This window comes from Haemaphysalis longicornis, unplaced genomic scaffold (assembly GCF_048455015.1).
Source record: "Haemaphysalis longicornis isolate Haplotype H1 unplaced genomic scaffold, Haemaphysalis longicornis Haplotype H1 scaffold_8, whole genome shotgun sequence".
In the NCBI taxonomy this organism is placed as follows: Eukaryota; Metazoa; Arthropoda; class Arachnida; order Ixodida; family Ixodidae; genus Haemaphysalis; species Haemaphysalis longicornis.
The window spans coordinates 25,845,522-25,863,049 of record NW_027526445.1 but is presented as its reverse complement, the minus strand read 5'-3'; the positions used below and the strand labels follow the sequence as shown (position 1 = coordinate 25,863,049).

At 45.8% G+C, this 17,528-nt stretch overlaps 1 protein-coding gene across 1 annotated transcript in view; it reads right to left on the bottom strand.

Annotated features, from left to right (window-relative positions):
• The window catches only part of LOC144148778 (uncharacterized), an 81,285-nt gene extending 69,654 nt beyond the window's left edge, over positions 1-11,631 (bottom strand). The window contains exon 1 of the mRNA XM_077680291.1: positions 11,496-11,631. The gene's annotated coding sequence lies outside the window, so the exon portion shown is untranslated. The remainder of the gene's footprint in view (positions 1-11,495) is intronic.
• Between the last annotated feature and the right edge of the window lie 5,897 nt (positions 11,632-17,528).

The window sequence follows — 17,528 nt, the reverse complement described above, 5'->3', positions numbered from 1 at the left end:
CGTCCGCCTATTCCGGCTCTAGTGGACGTCCGTATGACGTCCGTTTCAGGGCCGATGGACGTACCATTTACGTCCGTTGGACGTCCGGTTTTAACACTTTCGTACGTCCAGTCGGACTCCGAAATCGGCTGTATTTTGGATGTTCAGTAAAAATTTCCAGAATCACATAACGACAAGCTAATGTTCTTACAACGAATAGTACAATACACCGCGCAAGGCTAACGCACTACCCGGCAGACGGCATGCATGAACAAAGTAAACTTGCTTCACACGTTTCGTTAGCGGCTCTCAATTCTTATATATCCTTCACCAAAAAGATCATCGTTGGAGTTGGTGAAGTGCTTCAAGAAATCAAAAAAATAGGCTTCGTATTAGAAATATGCAGATGAAACTTGCAACCTAGAAGCCAGGGTGTTGATGTACAAAATTTTCTTAATTGAAAAGCACGGTAGCTTTTTCGTTATTACTTTTATATCCAATTTACGGCATTTTTTGATGCTTCATAGTAACTTTTTACGTTCGTTGGCGGATGCCATTCGGACTTGCACGTCCGTTTCTGGATGTACACGGTACGTCCGAAAATGTACGTCCAAACATGGACGTACAGTGGCTGTCCATACTGGGCCTTGGATGTCCGGATGTATTTCGGACGTTCCACGGACGTCCGTGGTTGCTTGGGTGGTTCCAGCTGGAAATTTAACCATAAACCAGCTGCAACCAGCTACATATTATCCTTGCAGCATATGCTGTGACCAATTGCTGTCAGTTGGTGGGGCAAATCTCGCATCTGTGCATATCGGGCATTATAATCATCATCTGTGCATGATCATCATCATTACGGGCGGCTTGTTCTGCGAAGTCACCAGCGGGTCGGTTAAACCAAGAACTGGAACTGCTGCCTACTTGTGCGGGGTCTCCCGTCTCCTTGCAATATACATATACTAGGGACCGGTTTTTGCATAGCAGATAAACCTGCTCCACAAAGAGCGTGGCATGATACCAGTAGACACTGCCGTAAAGGCCAGTGCTAGCACAGCTTCGCTGTTAAAAGAGAAAAAAGAAATGGCTGAAAAGTGAGGCTTGCGCAGTTATTTTGCTTTATTGATTGATTTATATCCCAGACAACGCACATACATCCTAGGTAAGTGCCAGGGATGTCCCACCTGGGAGTTCGGGAACTCCCAGGGACATCCCACTTAAGTTCCAAAAACATCCCAAGTGATACAAAAAAAGACCTCGCTGGGATGTCCCAGACTAGGACTTTGCTGGGAGGTCTGACATCCCATGTAGAACAAAGAAAGGAAATTTTTGGGATGTTCCAAAAAGGTGCTCGTAGGTCCTATTCAGGACACATTTGATTAATGCTTGTGGTTATAGCTCAACATTCCATTGCAATGGAGCTTTTCCTCCACGCAAGTGTACAATTAGAACTCTGCAAAACCTTTCAAAACCATTTTATTGGACGAATTTCGTACATAACAGAGATCAGTGGCAAAATCAAGCAGCACTTAAGTCTTAAAGGTGCACCATACACTTTTAATACCACAAACAAAAGTTCTTTATAACTTGATGCATGACTTTACTTCTATTTCTGACAATAAATTCGACTAGCTGAAGCAGAAGTGAAATTTCACATGAAAAATTTCTAAAGGTAGTACGAGTTATGTACAGAAAGATAAGAGTGGTCTTTTTCTTTTACATCAGAAATGTGCCATGCACCAGAATAATTCATTTACAAAATAGAGTGAGCCTAATTTCTAAGCAATTTATGGCATAAAGAATAAGGTCTGAAAGTGCTGTACTTTATGAAATACCAAAAGGTGAAACATGTTTCACGACACAGGAAAAGCACATTAGTGCACAGAAAGTTACTGAAAACCATTAAAAGGGCCATGCAGACAAAAAACAAGTTTGGTTCATTAGAAAGATTGCCTCGATAGAAACATTTTGACACGACTTTAAAGGGGCCATGAAGACAAAATACAAGTTTGTTTTATTTGAAAGATTTCGTGTTCTATAGTGCCCCCAGTGCTTGTCCAGAAGCAAACGATGCTTTGTTCACTGCGAAATTAATCAATTTAAGCTAAAATTTTGATTTTCACACCAAAACGTGTGTTTGAATGACGTTTACAGTGATATAAGAGCAGGTCTTTCAGCCAAAGTTGGTGTGGAGCGGCACGGCCTCCGCGATCGGCTGCCGGCGGCGCGCCGTTGCTCCGGCCGTCCCAATCGCCCGGAGAGCGCGTAATTCCGAAGAGGCCGTTTCGCCGTTTTCCGCCACACCACGGCGCGCGGAGCCGATGGTTGAAACGAAAGCCGGGTATGCTGCAACGCTTCTCGAAATGGCGTTTCGTCAACTTTCGCGCTTCGTATCGCAATAAAAAGAAAGCATAGCTGATGCTATGGATGCAAAGCGACTCATAGAACCTTATAATAATGAATTTATTTTACCTACGATTGCATCTATGCGACTTCTTTAACATGTGCCGCATGACGCCTTCGACACACGGACAATATTCCCTACAGCCAATGGAAAATTTTTGGTGCTTAAATAACGTTCGGTTCGCTGAAAGCTGGTTATTTTTCAGGTATTTCTTATCCAGGCTTACGTACTTTATATAATCCGCATGGTCAATGCAGTTCAGTAGAGCGAGGGGCGTGATCACGTCATACGCACGACGGATGGCTGCGCTCTTATCTGGCCTTCGAATTAATGCCTGTTGGGTGGAAGCACCCGTCATATTTTTAGGATTAACACGTTTAAAGAGTATTACGTTGAGCGATAGCCTCAAAGATATGGCAATCTGTTCTACACATGTGCTTTAAGCAATTCAGTTTCAATTTCAGTCGCAACAAATAAAACAACCTTAAGTCAGATGCACGTCGATTTCATTGTATTCTTAAACGTATTTCGGTGACCACAGGCAAGCCCAATTTTCCCTATTTTGGACCCAAGACTAAAGACATTTAAATTTTCAGTTACCGATATCGAAGCCCATCCATGTGTAAAGCAATGATGACAGGTTTCATGTTTGCTTTGGACACGTACACACTGCAGCTGTTTTCAGAGGCCCGTTCTTCCACACGAAAATATGCGAGACTTGTCCGTATGAAAAAAAAAGGTGGCGACAACAGTGTTTGCAAAATCATTTTAGTGTGACAGCGCACAACCTGCATAAAACTCCTCGTAAGATTTCCTGCGTTTTGGGGGGCAGCCGAATGATTGCAATGCTGCTTTCTTTAGATAGTGACAGTGAGTCTTTCGTTTAGAGAAAACTGCATAGAGAAGGAATAACGCCATCGTAAACGACGGCTAATTGTTAGGTGAGTTGCACGCCGCAAAAAGCGAATATCAATTGAAATCTTTTAAATTAAAAAAAGGCATGTGTGTGAGAATATAATCAATATGCTGCATAACAGGTGTTCCTTGGGCGAGGTATCAAGCAAAAATATACAAATGTTCAACTTCTAAAAATAACTCGCAAAATCAAACACGGCGCCAATATAAAAATGCAACCACTGCGCTCGATTGTTGTCCATAGCCCACCCTATGCGGAAATAAAAATATAACTGCTGTTCCAACAAGCAAGCACCCGATAATTCTGTAGCCGAGAAGTTTTCGCACCCAAATATCCGCGCACCTGAATGTCCGCACGGAAATGTCCTGCACCGATCAAGCGCAGCAATCACAGCGCGATTAACTTTTCAGTGCTGTTCCTCTAAGCTTCTGAGACAAGCGGACTTCATGACCCGGTAGTTCGGATTGTCAGCTCAACAAAAATAAAGCTGCAACACAGTTACGCGAATTCCGGCCGTGAAAACACGCAGCAACTCAGGCGCCACAAAGCCGGCCAGGGGAGTCGGGGCAAGCTGCCGAACCATCGGCTAACACCGCCACCTCGCGGCGCGTTGCGGAGTTAGCCAAATTACATTTTTTTGCTGGGGGACGCGCCGAATGGGACGGCCGGAGCAACGGCGCACCGCCGGCAGCCGATCGCGGAGGCCGTGGGAGCGGAGACTTGTTTACTGTTAGTTGACCAAGATGGCGCCACCACACCACGGAAAGCAGTCGTATGTTTTTGGTTTGTTTGTGACCGTATTTAAACATGGCTTGTTTTTATTCATGCAGAAAATAATCATTTTGTGAAACATGGTGCTCGCTCGACAAATATTGTCACGTAAGACACCGTCGCTTGCGTCAGTTGGCCAGTGTTGTCTGAGACAATTCCAAAGCCCCGCAGTGCTATGCATCTAAACCAAGCATAGTGCGTGCAGTACCAACAGCAGTACGCAGAGGTACTTCAATGTTTACGTGTGCTTTTCTAACTTCCACTGTTTGTCCCACCATTCTTACCGATATAAAAAGAATGTGCCCTAAATTTAAATGAAAATAGCTCTTTGGGCATGCTTATGAACTCTGCCTAATTTGCGTTTGCCGGCCTCAGCCAATCGCACAGCTCGGCATACGACATCACCGGTTCTGCTGCGGTAAATGAGCTAGTGGGCCGTATGGCCATTCCCTTTTTTTCCTAATTATGTATCTTATTTGAGTGAAGTTTACGTTAAAAGTGGTGTCAACTTGATTCTACCGAGGCAATCTTTTGAAGGAACCAAACTTGACCTGTCTCCATGGCCCCTTTAAATGTAAACGTTGCTCAAATAATCTACATAATTAGGAAAAAAGGGAATTGCCATGCGACCCACTAGCTCACTTCCCACAATAGGACACATGACACCATACGCACAGCCGTGCGATTGGCTGAGGCCAGCAAAAGCAAACGCAAGTTAGGCAGGGCTTATAAGCTTGCAGAATATAATATTTTCGCTTAAGTGTAATGCATATTCATTTTATAGCAGTAAGAATGGTGGGGTGAAACAATGGAAGTTACAAAAGAACCAGTGCGTATTGCTGTTAACTACTGCGCACACTATGCTTGTTATAGCAGCACAGCACTGTGGCGCTTTGGGGTTGTCTCAGACGACACTGGCCGAGCGGTGTAAGCGACATTGTCTTACGTGACCCTAATTGTAGACGTACCCCATGTTTCACGAAGCAATTAGTACCTACCGTAATAAAACCAAGCCAGGTGCAAATACAGTAAAAACCAAAGCAAAGGTGCAGACAGCATGGTGGTGATATTTAAGAGGATTGATGGTAAACAAGGCTCCGCAGTCCGCTGCAGGCAGGACGGCGCACTTGAAATTAGCTTGAAGACCCTTCCTTGTGATGTCATGGCAGACGTCACAAAACACACGATTAGGCGGGAGAATCAAAATTTTAACTTGAACTGATTAATTTCTTGGCGAATAAAGCATCATTTGCTGCCCAACACGTGCAAAGGGCACTACAAAACCCCAAATCTTTCGAAGAAAACAAGCTTGTATTTTGCCTGCATGGCCCTTTATTGTCGCAGTCACACTCCCTCAGGCCGCGCGGCCACTTTTTAACAATACGGGGCTACCGTAAGGCATCGCTTTGCACCACACACACACAGAAATCATTCGAAAGGCCAGCTGATCTAGTTCTGATTGATATAAAATACTAGTTCTAAAACCTACTGCAAATAAAAAAAAACTTATAAAATAAAATTTTGGATCACGTGTACCTACATTCGAAAAGAATTATGTAGAACTATTCAACGTAAAGGGAGGACATTTGCTGTGTGCTTAGAAGACATGCCAATTGGCCACATGATGACAAATTTGTTCTCAGCCAAATAGGTTTTCACCTGTCTGCTAAAAGGAAAATAAAAGCTAACAGAAGAAAATTGATGAACAGGTAACATTACACGGCTTAGAGCAGAAGAATAACACTTTGCACGTGTTGGCTGTATGCATATTTTCCTACCTTTAAAATTTGGCTGCATTTTGTTACCATTTTACGCACTGAGGTCTAAATGTGGAAATATATGTGCATGCATACTTAGGAGTTAGCGTTGAAAATGTGGGACCGTGTAAGGATGTATATTGCGACATTTTAACCTTGGCAATTAAAAATTTCCAAATAAATGCAGCCAAATTTTGACGGCAAACAAATAAGTCTACAGCCAATATGTACAAAAACTATCACTGCTCTGCACTGAGTCATGTAAATATCAAGTAGAGAATTTCCCTTTTTAGACTTTTTTAGCAGAAATATGAAGAAATTTTGAAACCAATTGAATTCCATCATGCAGCCACTAATTGGTATGTATAATGAATGCACAGCAATCTATCCAATTTCTGTTTAATTGTTTTCTATAACTTCGAAAATACAGAGGCAAGTGAAGCAAAATAAGATTTCTCGAGTTTTAAATTTCAATTTGTCTCTCATACACTAAGATAAATAATATTGATATCACTCAAAACTAGACAGGCTGCACTTTGTAATAGTACATTAGCCATGTATGTGGTGTCAGTTGACACACAGCAGAGCCCATACAAACGTCCAAATGGAGAACCATGCCCTGAGGGAGTACTGGTGCCATGCACCTTATTCTGGCATGATGCCCTGAAATCCGTAGTTTTTTTACCACGCAGTAGCTTACCACACACAAAAAAAAACAGTTTATATTAGTGTCAGGAAAATATACCTGAGCAATCAAGAAAAAGGAAATCAGATTAAACGACTTTCATATCATTCCTTGGCAGTCACTGCATTGGAGCTCCAAGGATTTTCTAGTGTGCCGCAGCTCTTTCTGCAGCACGTCAGAACTGTGTTGCTGTCTTCGTATCCTTTGGAGTTCCTTGTGGCTGGGGAGGCTTTCCATGGCCCATGAAGCTCCCTGCACATAATTTAGAAAACAACTTGTAATGAATTCAATGAACAGTGCAGACACCGGCTAGCTTGAACACTGCCAGTAAGGAAACACAACTCGAGCATTACCGAAGTGTACAGATAAACATTTACCCATGGTGATTTCACACCATGGGTAAAACGGCATGCTTACGAGTACAAGCTGAGCTGAGCTGATCTCTCACAATGCCCTTCCTGATACATGCTCTCGTGATTGCGCTACAGTCAAAATAAACCTCGCGGCCAGAACTCACAACACTAAAGCAGCCCGCTGCCACGCGAAACCTTGAGGGGCTTGCGGGTTGTTTTGCGCAGAAATTTGATGTGTGATAGAAATTTTGCTATTTAGTTCTGTTTCATGGACATGACATTCACATTGCATGATTGCCCAAACATTTCACCTGCTTCAGATGTAACTGAAACAGTTTTTCTAAATAATTTTCAGTCAAGAGATTTTGAACTGGCTCATACAATCATGCTTGTTGGCACAACGCATCACACACATGCAAGCTACTGCAGCCATTTACCATTAAACGTTTGTCAAATGCGCCATTACATTAGCCTTCCCTGGGATCCAATGGTGCAAAGCACAATGAAATATAACAGAGTAACAATAACAAGGACGCCACTAGACACGAGAGTCACAGTTTTCTGGTAATGCCCACCAGGTTTAAAGCTGCCTGTAAAAACTGATAACTGCACCTCTGTGTGTCTGCTTGCTGACAAGAGACTACAGGAAACTGGCAAAAAAAAAGAAATATAGCTGCTTGGCAGTTAAAGACTGGCTGCAATACCTATATTCAGAGCATATCGTGCAATTTGAGAAAGATTACAAACAAAATGAGTGAAAGGTTGTGTTTACCGCTCATGAAAAATTGTTAAGGCTTTTTAAGAGTAACCGCACTGTGAAGTCAGTCTTCGCAGCCCTTTAAACATGATGCACAACTACCACCACAGTGCCCTTCTTTAAAACAGTCGTCAAAGCGGCCCAGATCTGAGTATTCAAAGCGTCCCAGATCACGTTGCCATTTGTTGCATAGTTTGCCGGAATTCTCTTTGCTGTGGAGGTTGTGTAGTCGCCAACATGCCCATTTACAAACGGCCGCAAAGTTACAGCAGCAATCCACATTTATACTGAAGCACAGTCATTAGCACATAAAAGGGCAGGCGATCACGCGAGCTGAGTAAATTGAGCACATCACACACTGACATGCTACTCAGTGCAAAATGTTAAACGCGTAAATTATAACGCATAACGCCTGCGCTATGCCGCTCTATCATTTCTGGGAAAAAAAAAACAAAAAAAAACGAAGTCAGTACCGATCGACGGCTATCACTGGACTGTCTCACGCGTTGACAAAACCCGAGACGTGCTTTTATCTACATACATATGAGAAATGAGTGATTTCGTTCCGGGTAGCGCGGGATCGATGATTGAGGCCTCGAACCAGGAACTAAGCTACGCGAAAAGTTTTAGTTAGTCAAACTATTGAGGCCCAATAATGTCCTTTGTCTAGTTGTTCTTGATCGGCTTTCCGGCATCTGCGGCGTTTTTTTTTATCTGTTGCAGTGATGCCCTTCTACACTAGTTGTATAATAAATCCATGTAAAATAATCAACAGCTAGAGGTACAAAACAAGTTGAGCGACGCGAAACAGTGCAGTAAGCGTTGCAACTTCTCCCGCCACCCCGGGAGAAGCCTTTCGACCGTTTCCGCACTGAGCACCCACCTTCGACCACAGAGCAAGAAATCATGCATAAAACACAAGAGGGGCATTGGAAGGGTTTAAACACTGAGTGGTACATATAAACGACTTGCAATAGTTACCTTCTGAAATGACGTTCCAGCAGCACGGGAGCACGGCGCACATTTCCATCCGCGGGCGGCCATGTTTATAAAACTGCGATGGCTGAATCGGCTGAATCAGCTTCGTAAAAAGCTCACAGACGTCTCTAATGGTGTAGAATAACAACGAAGCTTTAAAAATGTATTGAGATATAATTAAAATAAAATATAAATTTTAGTTTTTAACTTATAGTTTGAAATATTGTACATAAATACGAAATAAAATGGCAACAAAGCAGACCCAGAACCAAGCAGCAGGCCATCTGAGCGGGACGGTTCTTTCCTCCCTTAGAAAGTTGCCGTGCTCAAAAGCAGCGTTTTCAGTTGGTTTAATCAGTGTACTAGCCTTTCTCTGAAGCACTTCCTGTAACAATCACGCGCTACCTACGGGTACGCGAGGCATTTGCTCATGGAGGAAAGAAAAGTTTTTCTTCCGCCATGCATTTGCTTTACGGCTGTACCTCCTTCACGCGCATTACACGCGCCTATGCGTTTTATTCATCTATGCCCAAAAACAAAACATTGGGCTGACCGAATCAACAAAAAGCACGCATGCGCTTCCGCATACATCCCAATCACAGCCATTCGTGGACATTTTTAGGACACTCCCAGTGCGGAAGTCCCAGGGATGCCCATAGGCTGTGTTGTTTGGGACATGGGATTTAGGGCCTTCTTTGGGATGTCTTAAGGATGTTTGGTGTTGTCTAGGATAACATGTGCAACCCGACATTGTAACATTCGAAAAAAAAATATCTCGGGAACAATTTCATACGGGTTTTCAATTGATTGATCAATCAATTGAACCTTCACAAACACCATCACCTTGAGGGAGCTGGAAAATTATACCGTCAGTAAGCATTTTACCCCACTGAAACTGAAGTGAGCATTAAAAGAGCCCTCCTCAGACTGGTTTGGAGCAGTTTGGCGCTATTTTTGAAATTTTCCAGCTTTTGGAGCAGCCTGAGGCAGGAAAAGAAATTTGTATCAAAACTGCGCAATATGCGCAGCTGTCTCACCCCTGCATTTAGCACGAGCCAGCAGCTAAAGCGACTTTAACGGCTACCGAGCACACTCGAAGGATATCATTTCATCACTTTGTTGGCGCCCTATGCTGCCATTTCTTGATTCCGTGCCCCTGCGTGCATTTACGCGCCGAGAGTTCCAAACGAAAAATGTGACGGAATTTTTCGCGTTGGCGCGCGACTGCCAAAATGTGCCTGGGCCATTCAAAAAAGGGGCTGTCGCGATGGCCCTCAAGTTGTTCCCGACCGTATGTCCGACTCGTGTAAAGCGCCCACTGCAACTACGATTGGATCCGCAACCGTCACTTTTTAATTTGCAATTAAGTGCCTTCGGTCCTGCGACAACGTGACGCATATCTTAACCCTTTCCTGCCCAGTAAAAAGATTTTAGAAAAAATGGCCACAAGTAATTAAATTTTGTGTATTTACCCCTTCCTAATGATGCTTCGGTAAAAGAAAATGGAAAGGTCAGAGTATTTCACACGGAAAACAAACCCACACATATGTGTGGGCTGGGCTTCTATTCGTATGATCTGCGCGTAGAAGATAATCTTAAAAACGGCATCAGGCGCAGAAAAACTGCATTTTTACGTATTATTTATGTTTTATATTGTTTTCAGCATTGCTTATATTATCAACAGGATTTTGTGAACATACATAATAATGAAGTTTTAAGTAATATAATTAATAATTGTAATTAATATTATTATCAGAAGTAATTACGGAACTAGTTCAGGGTTAAGCCGCAAGAAAACATTACCAACGAGCCAGCACAAAACCGCGATTAAATGAGACACCAACGAAGCAAGAAAAAATTATTTATCGCTAGCGCTGCAGTGCACGAGCCCGCCACCCTGTACCGCCCAGCAAAATTTTCGTGACGACGAAAGCCCAGCCCACACATATGTGTGGGTGCATTTTTCAAGCGTGATGACGGAACGCATACGAAGGGAACGGGTGTATTTTTTAGCCGATCATGTTTTTCCAAGTCCTGTAAGTCGTGTCTTGCGCTTGTTATTCAGAAAATACGAGAATAGCAAGAAGAAATATCAGTTTTCATCTTGAAGGCGGCTAACGTTATCGCTCCGGCTTGGGCGCCGTTTTTATTCTGCGGTTTCGCGCCCCCTGGTGGCGAAATGAGTGAACTACCGAAACCAATAAAGTCTCTGAAGCGTTCGCAGCGACTACACAGGGCTGTGAAACCGAAACAGGTGCCACTGTGGGCTGGGCCGTAAAGGGTTAACAGAGGACCTCCTCGATTTACCAGTCCTGGACGGTCCGCGGGCAGTCCGAGGACTGCTTCCGGACCGGAGCTCCCATAGGAATACATGAGAAAATCGAGCGCCGGATCGCGTCTCGGGCAGTCCGCGGACGATCCGGGACTGATAATCGAGGAGGCCCAGAGACTCGGCTTCGGGGTGCAAACGCCGCAGTAACCAGAAAGCGCGGGAAAAATCTGAGAGTGTGGCGGCGCGATACGAGTACCGCATAGATGAGGTAATGGCGCTCAATATTTCGGTCAATTATTCTAGACAGAACTTGCCGAAGATGTTCGCATCCAAGTTTTAGCCCGAAGGCACTTGAGGTGCTGCACGAGCAGAGCCTTCTATACAACCAAAGTTGTACCCATGAGCGCGTGTCACGATTCCGCATATTAGCCATAGTTCAAAGACAGGGATCAACCGCGCCCTTTGTGGCCGGAGACTTCCCACATGCCGGATACCAAATAAATGTTATTTCTCTTTCTCTCCGCAATCTGCTTCCCTGCGCATCATGAGCATTCAGCTAGCGGCGATCCGACCTCGGCCGCTGTTCGTACGCGCACCAAATCTCGAATACGGGTAATACGTACTTGTAGCCAGGCTTCCTCGACTGCGACCAAAACCGTAGAGCTTCACAATACACTGACGACTTGTATCTACCGCCGGTCCGCCGCCACCATGCAATGGCAGGCAGGGAGGGAATTGACGAATAAGATTAGACCGGTGAGTGAGGGAGAGGTGGACGCAACGTGACGTCGCACTTACTGGAAAGTTCCAGTTTATTTTTGATATATTAGGTCTCCTCGATTTGGCTGCACTTTGTGCACTAGTTCACAAAAGTGTCGTGCAAGTGCTGCGCGAAAGCAGCCGTACAACTCAAGAAAAATGCGGCTTTTTCTCGACCCCCATCAAGCCAACGGTGTCACCGTACCCACAGAGTTAATACTACTGACTCCGCCCACGGACCGCCTCCGGTGTTCGCGTGAATCCCTCGGCGTCGTCGGGCTCTGAGAATGATTTTCGTTGCCAGATGGTGAAATACGGCACCAGATTGTGAAAATCTGGTGAAATTCGGGGGCTACTGGTGTTGAGGTACCAATACGGCTACACCAGACAATATCTGGTGAAAACTGGTGAAAAAAGCGTGTTGTTTCTTTGAACTAGACTGTTTTATTTCTTGAATGAAAGCTTTTTCCAAAGCCGCTGGACTGTCTGAGCATGCTTGTTCTAATGTGCTTGATAAGTATATTGGGTTTTCACTATACTGCTTGAAAGTAACGAAAGCTCAAATGGTGCATTTTGTATTTCAAATACACCACAATGAACCACAACCTCCGAATTTTTTAACGGAGGGCGTGTACCCAACAGCGTCCTGAGTTCCCTCTCTAAATGGTTACAGCTACATAAGTTTTGTATGGCATGTTTATTATAAAACAATAGTGCAATGTTAAATCCTCACATACTAACTAAAGAGAAATTTACGTTGTACCAGGTCTTGTGTTTCAATATAGGTGAAAAAGCATAGCGACAACTGAATTGGATGCGCAGTAACCTGCTCTGCGAGCGTGCCCATAGAACAGGGGGTACTGCGATGTATATGAATACGAAGTAATATTTCACTTCTTTTGAAACTACTTTGCCAATTTAATAATATAGGTAACTGAGTAACACTCTTCGATTTTTAATTATGAGATGATCAAATCACCCCCTGGGTAGGCTGGATGGATTGCCATAAGCAACCAAAACGCCATATCAAAAGGCTGTGTTTTTGAGAATTGCATCCACAGAAGACGTGAAGGATCCAAAACAATGTAATAGTGGCTGTATTTAGTGCTGGTGAAATCTGGTGAAATTTGGGCCAGGAGATGGTGTCGATGGGTATTTTCAATCTGGCAACGCTGATTTTAGTGCCGTTCAGTCGTATTCCTTGTTTGCGTGTTGTGTGTGCAGTGTTCTTAACATGCTCGGTTACGACAATCGCTACACTGTTTTTTCTTCTGTTTTGTGAGCGACCGGCGTTGCCGGTAAATAGCCGCCGCTGAAGGTACTGGATTCTGTGTACGCTGTGTGATACAAAGCGGTCGTCGTAATCCTGTGCGGGCGTTTCGTCTTGAGGGTGAAGATCTTCTCGTTCTACCGTTTAGTCCCTCCTGTGTCTGTGCTACGCACGTTATCGCACCAGTGACTGCGACAGGGAGCAATAACTCCTTGTTTATGTTGTGGCCATGTGGCAGAGACGGACTACAGTGAACTAGAATATTCTAGTTCACTGTAGACGGACTCTGGTTGTGGTTCACCTGGTTTCAGCCAGCCGTCTGGTGCCCGAATAAAGTACTTGTGACGCTTACGGCTGCGGTGGTGTCTGCCTCTGGCCCCGACGAAAACGGCGTCGGGGTTAAAGGAGCCATGAAGAGAAAACACAAGTTTGGTTCATTCAAAAGATTGTCTCGTTAGAATCATACTGACACCACTTTTAACGTAAACTTCGCTCAAATAAGCTACATAATTAGGAAAAACGGGAATGGTCATGTGACCCACCAGCTCATTTCCCGCAACAGAACCTGTGATGTCACATGGGCTAAGCTCTGCGATTGGCGGAGGCTGGCAGAAGCAGACGCAAATTAGGTAGAGCTTACAAACTAGACGAACGAGCTATTTGCGCTTAAATTTAGGGCACATTCTTTACAAAGCAATATGAATGATGGGACAAACAGTGGAAGTTACGAAAGCACATGTAAACATAGAAGTACTGATGCGTTCTGCTGTTCGTACTGCGCACAGCATGCTTTGGTTTAGCTGCACAGCACTATGGGGCTTGGGGTTGTCTCAGACGACACTGGCCGATTGACGCAAGCAACGGTGTCTTACGTGACCCCATTTGTCGAGCGAGCACTGTTTCAGGGAACGAATATTTTCTCCCAGAACAAAAACAAGCCAGGTTTAAATGCAGGCAAAAACAAACCAAACGCTTGCCACGGTATGGTGGCGCCATCTAGGTTACGGAACGTAAAGAAACGCGGGAACAAACCAACACCGCTACAGGGTGGAGACAACCTTTGAACGGTCCCGTGCCGCCGCAATTGGGCCAACGGGCTCAACGCGTTATTCTTTTCGTTTCCCACGAGACCTAGCAACGCGAAACAGACAATATGATTCAAACTTCTTCAGTAAACCGCGTTGCGGCGATAATTTTAGCGCGGTTTTGACACAATGACTTGCTTCGGCGGCGAGCGAGCAACCGAACATGGCGGCGCCAGCGTTACGTGTCTCTACCCTGTACGGCGGATGCGTGAATGAAGGTACTCTAGGCTGCAGAGCGGTCGGTTCCCGTGATGTCACTTGGGGCCACGAAAACGCACGATTGAGCGGGAAAATCAAAATTTTAACCTAAATTGTTTAAATTCTCAGTGAATAAAGCACCGTTTGTATCCGGACAAGCGCTGGGGGCACTATAAAACACGAAATCTTTCGAATAAAACCAACTTGCATTTTCTCTTCATGGCTCCTTTAACAAAAACACAACATGGTGTCAGAAGTGGTCGAATAGACGCCCGTTCACACTTGCGACGAAAGCGAGCGAAAGCGACGGTAAATCCGTCGCTTTGTCGCGCGACGACCGTTTTTGGCGAATGGTCGGGACCAATTTTTGTCGTCGCGCGACAAAGCGACAGAATTCTCGTCGCTTTCGTCGCAGTGTGAACGGGAAGGGTGTGAAGAAAAAAGGACATATGGCCGACGAGACCACTGAATGCAAGTGGCTCGGGATTTCGCTTCGGCAACCCGACGCGTTCGACTTCACCAACGCTGCGTCTTGGCCAACGTGGAAAACACGTTACGAGAAATATGCAGCGGTCTCCGGAGTATGCCACGCCTCTGCTGAAGTGCAAGTACGCTCACTTTTGTACTGTATGGGCCCCAAAAGTCGACCCCTGCTCGACACTTTGTCGCTTTCTGCGGACGAGCTGCTCTCCTACGAGACCGTCGTCAATTAAGCGTTTTTTACCGAACACTTCACCCGGCTAACGAGTTGTATGAGTCTTCGCGCTTTCGCACTCGGGAACCAGGCGAAAGTGTTGACGCTTATTACGCAGAATTATGCAGACTTGTGAAGCGCTGCAACTACCCGTCTGTTCCAAGTCGAAGAGCGCCTCGTGCGGGATAGGTTCGTGGTCGGCCTCAGAGATGCTCGCCTCTCGGAGCAGTTGTGCGGTAATTCCAAGTTGTCGCTAAAGGAAGCTTGTACTCAGGCGCGGTAGTGGGAAGACGCCGAGAAAGAAAAAAACTGCAAAAGGAGCTGTTGGAGGATTTTCGCCAGTCGAACTAGACGCAGCCAAAGCTCACAAAGCGCCGCGACGTCCGGAGGCCAGGCAGTGGCATGCGCCGCTCAAGACAGAACTCTCCGGCGCCGCTACTTGTTCTTTCTGCGGACGTTTGTCGCATCCTCGCTCAGAATGCCCAGCCCGTGCGTCCCTCTGCAATCATTGCCGAAAATAAGAAAGGACATTTTGCTGAGGTATGTCGTTCCCGCAAAGCAAAAGCGGCCAAGCTCGCCACTATCCACTTGCATACGGTCGTCGCACCCGAGCACGCAAAGTACGTGGATGTCGCGGTAGACAATTATACCGCGGCCTCTTTCAAGGTGGACTCCGGTGCTGAAGTCTCGGCAGTGCCAGCTGATTTCCCTGCAGTACCCCTTCAGCTCGACAAAGTGGACAACTTGTTGACTGGTCCAGGAGGGCAACCGCTTTATGTACTGGGATCGTGCGTCGCCCAGCTCTTGTGGCAAGGGAAAGGATGTGAACAGCGACTCTATGTGGTGCAGTCACTCACAACTCCACTATTGGGTTTCCCTGCGCTGCAGGCACTGGAGGTCGTTAAATTTCTCGGAGACGTAGCAACTCCCCCTTCAAAGCATCATGCGGAACTGTTTAAGGGCCTCGGCACACTGAAAGAAGAGTACGAAATCATACTGAAACCTGACGTAACATTTTACACTCAGTGCACCTAGACGTGTCCCCATCTCACTGCAAGGGGTGGTTCGACAAGAACTCGACAGAATGGAGGCCGAAGGGGTCATTCATCGGATAGATAAGCCAACACCTTGGTGTGCAAGACTCGTAGCAGTTCCAAAAGCCTCGGGTGGTTACCGACTTTGGGTTGACCTGACTCGTCTGAATGAGTTTGTGCTTCGAGAACGCCACATATTGCCAACCGTCGAGCAAGTTCTGGGTCTGATAGGCAACGCAAAAGTTTTTTCTAAGCTAGACGCTACAGCAGGGTTTCACCAGGTCAAGCTTGCTCCAGAGTCTCAAGAGTTGACAACATTTGTAACGCCTTTTGGTCGATAGTGTTTTTGTCACCTGCCGTTCGGTATCACATTGGCCCCTGAATATTTTCAGAAGCAGGTGGCAAGGACCCTCGAGGGTCAAGAAGGTGTTGCAAATATGATTGACGACATCCTTGTCTTCGGTCGCGACAAGAAAGAGCACGATGCCCGTTTGGAGCAAGTCTTTTGTCGTCTCTCCAAAGCCGGAATACCTCTAAATCGAGACAAGTGCTCCTTTGGTGTGTCCGAAGTGCCTTTCCTAGGTGTGGTTGTCTCAGCCGATGGCATCAGACCCGATCCAGAAAAGTTGGAGGCTATCAAGACTCTTGAAGCGCCCAAGGACATCGCCGAACTTCGCCGACTTCTCGGGATGGTGATCCACCTAGCTAGGGTCCTCCCTAACATCTCCGAGATTACGGCACCCCTGCGTGCGCTTCTGAGCAAGAAAACAGCCTGGTCCTGGCACCACGAACAAGAGTGAGCCTTCAGCAAGATCAAGCAACTGCTGGTATCAGATAGGTGCATGGCTAAATATCACCCCTCCTACACCACCACGATTTTGGCGGATGCCAGTTCTTTCGGACTCGGAGCGGTCTTACTTCAAACGTAGCCTTCAGGAGAACATCGACCAGTGGCTTTTGCTTCTCGCTCCATGACGGTCACGGAACAGAGGTATTGTCAGACAGAGAAGGAAGCTGTGGCGGCGACATGGGCAATGCGCAGGTTCGATGAGTTCGTACGGGGCATAAATTTTGCCGTGGAAACGGATCATCAACCACTAGTCACTCTGTTTAGCAAAATGGAACTGGATAGGCTCCCTCCTCGTGTTCAAAGACTGCGCCTCAAGCTCATGCACTACCAGTTCACCATGCAGTACGTCCCAGGCAAACTACTAGCAACTGCTGATGCTCTCTCAAGGATACCACCGAAGGTTTCTTCTCCCCTTGACTCGGTAGAGTTGTTCGCAACAGAAGTTGTTAGCAATGCATCCTCAACTTTGCCATTGAATCCGGATGACGTCAAGAGAGGCCAGAGCACGGATGGCGAGTGCACATCCCTTAGTTGTTTGGCCCAATGTGACTGGCCTCATAAGAAGAAGCTGCCCTTACATTTGACGAAGTATGCTGGGGTAGCTAACGAGATCACAGTCTGTGACGGGCTTCTGCTCAAAGGTCCCTGCATCGTAGTTCCTACTTCCTTGAGACCAGCAGTCCTGCATCTGTTGCATGAAGAACATCAAGGTATAAACCGGTGCAAAGCAAAAGCCAGAGATTCGGTATGGTGGCCGGGGATTGCA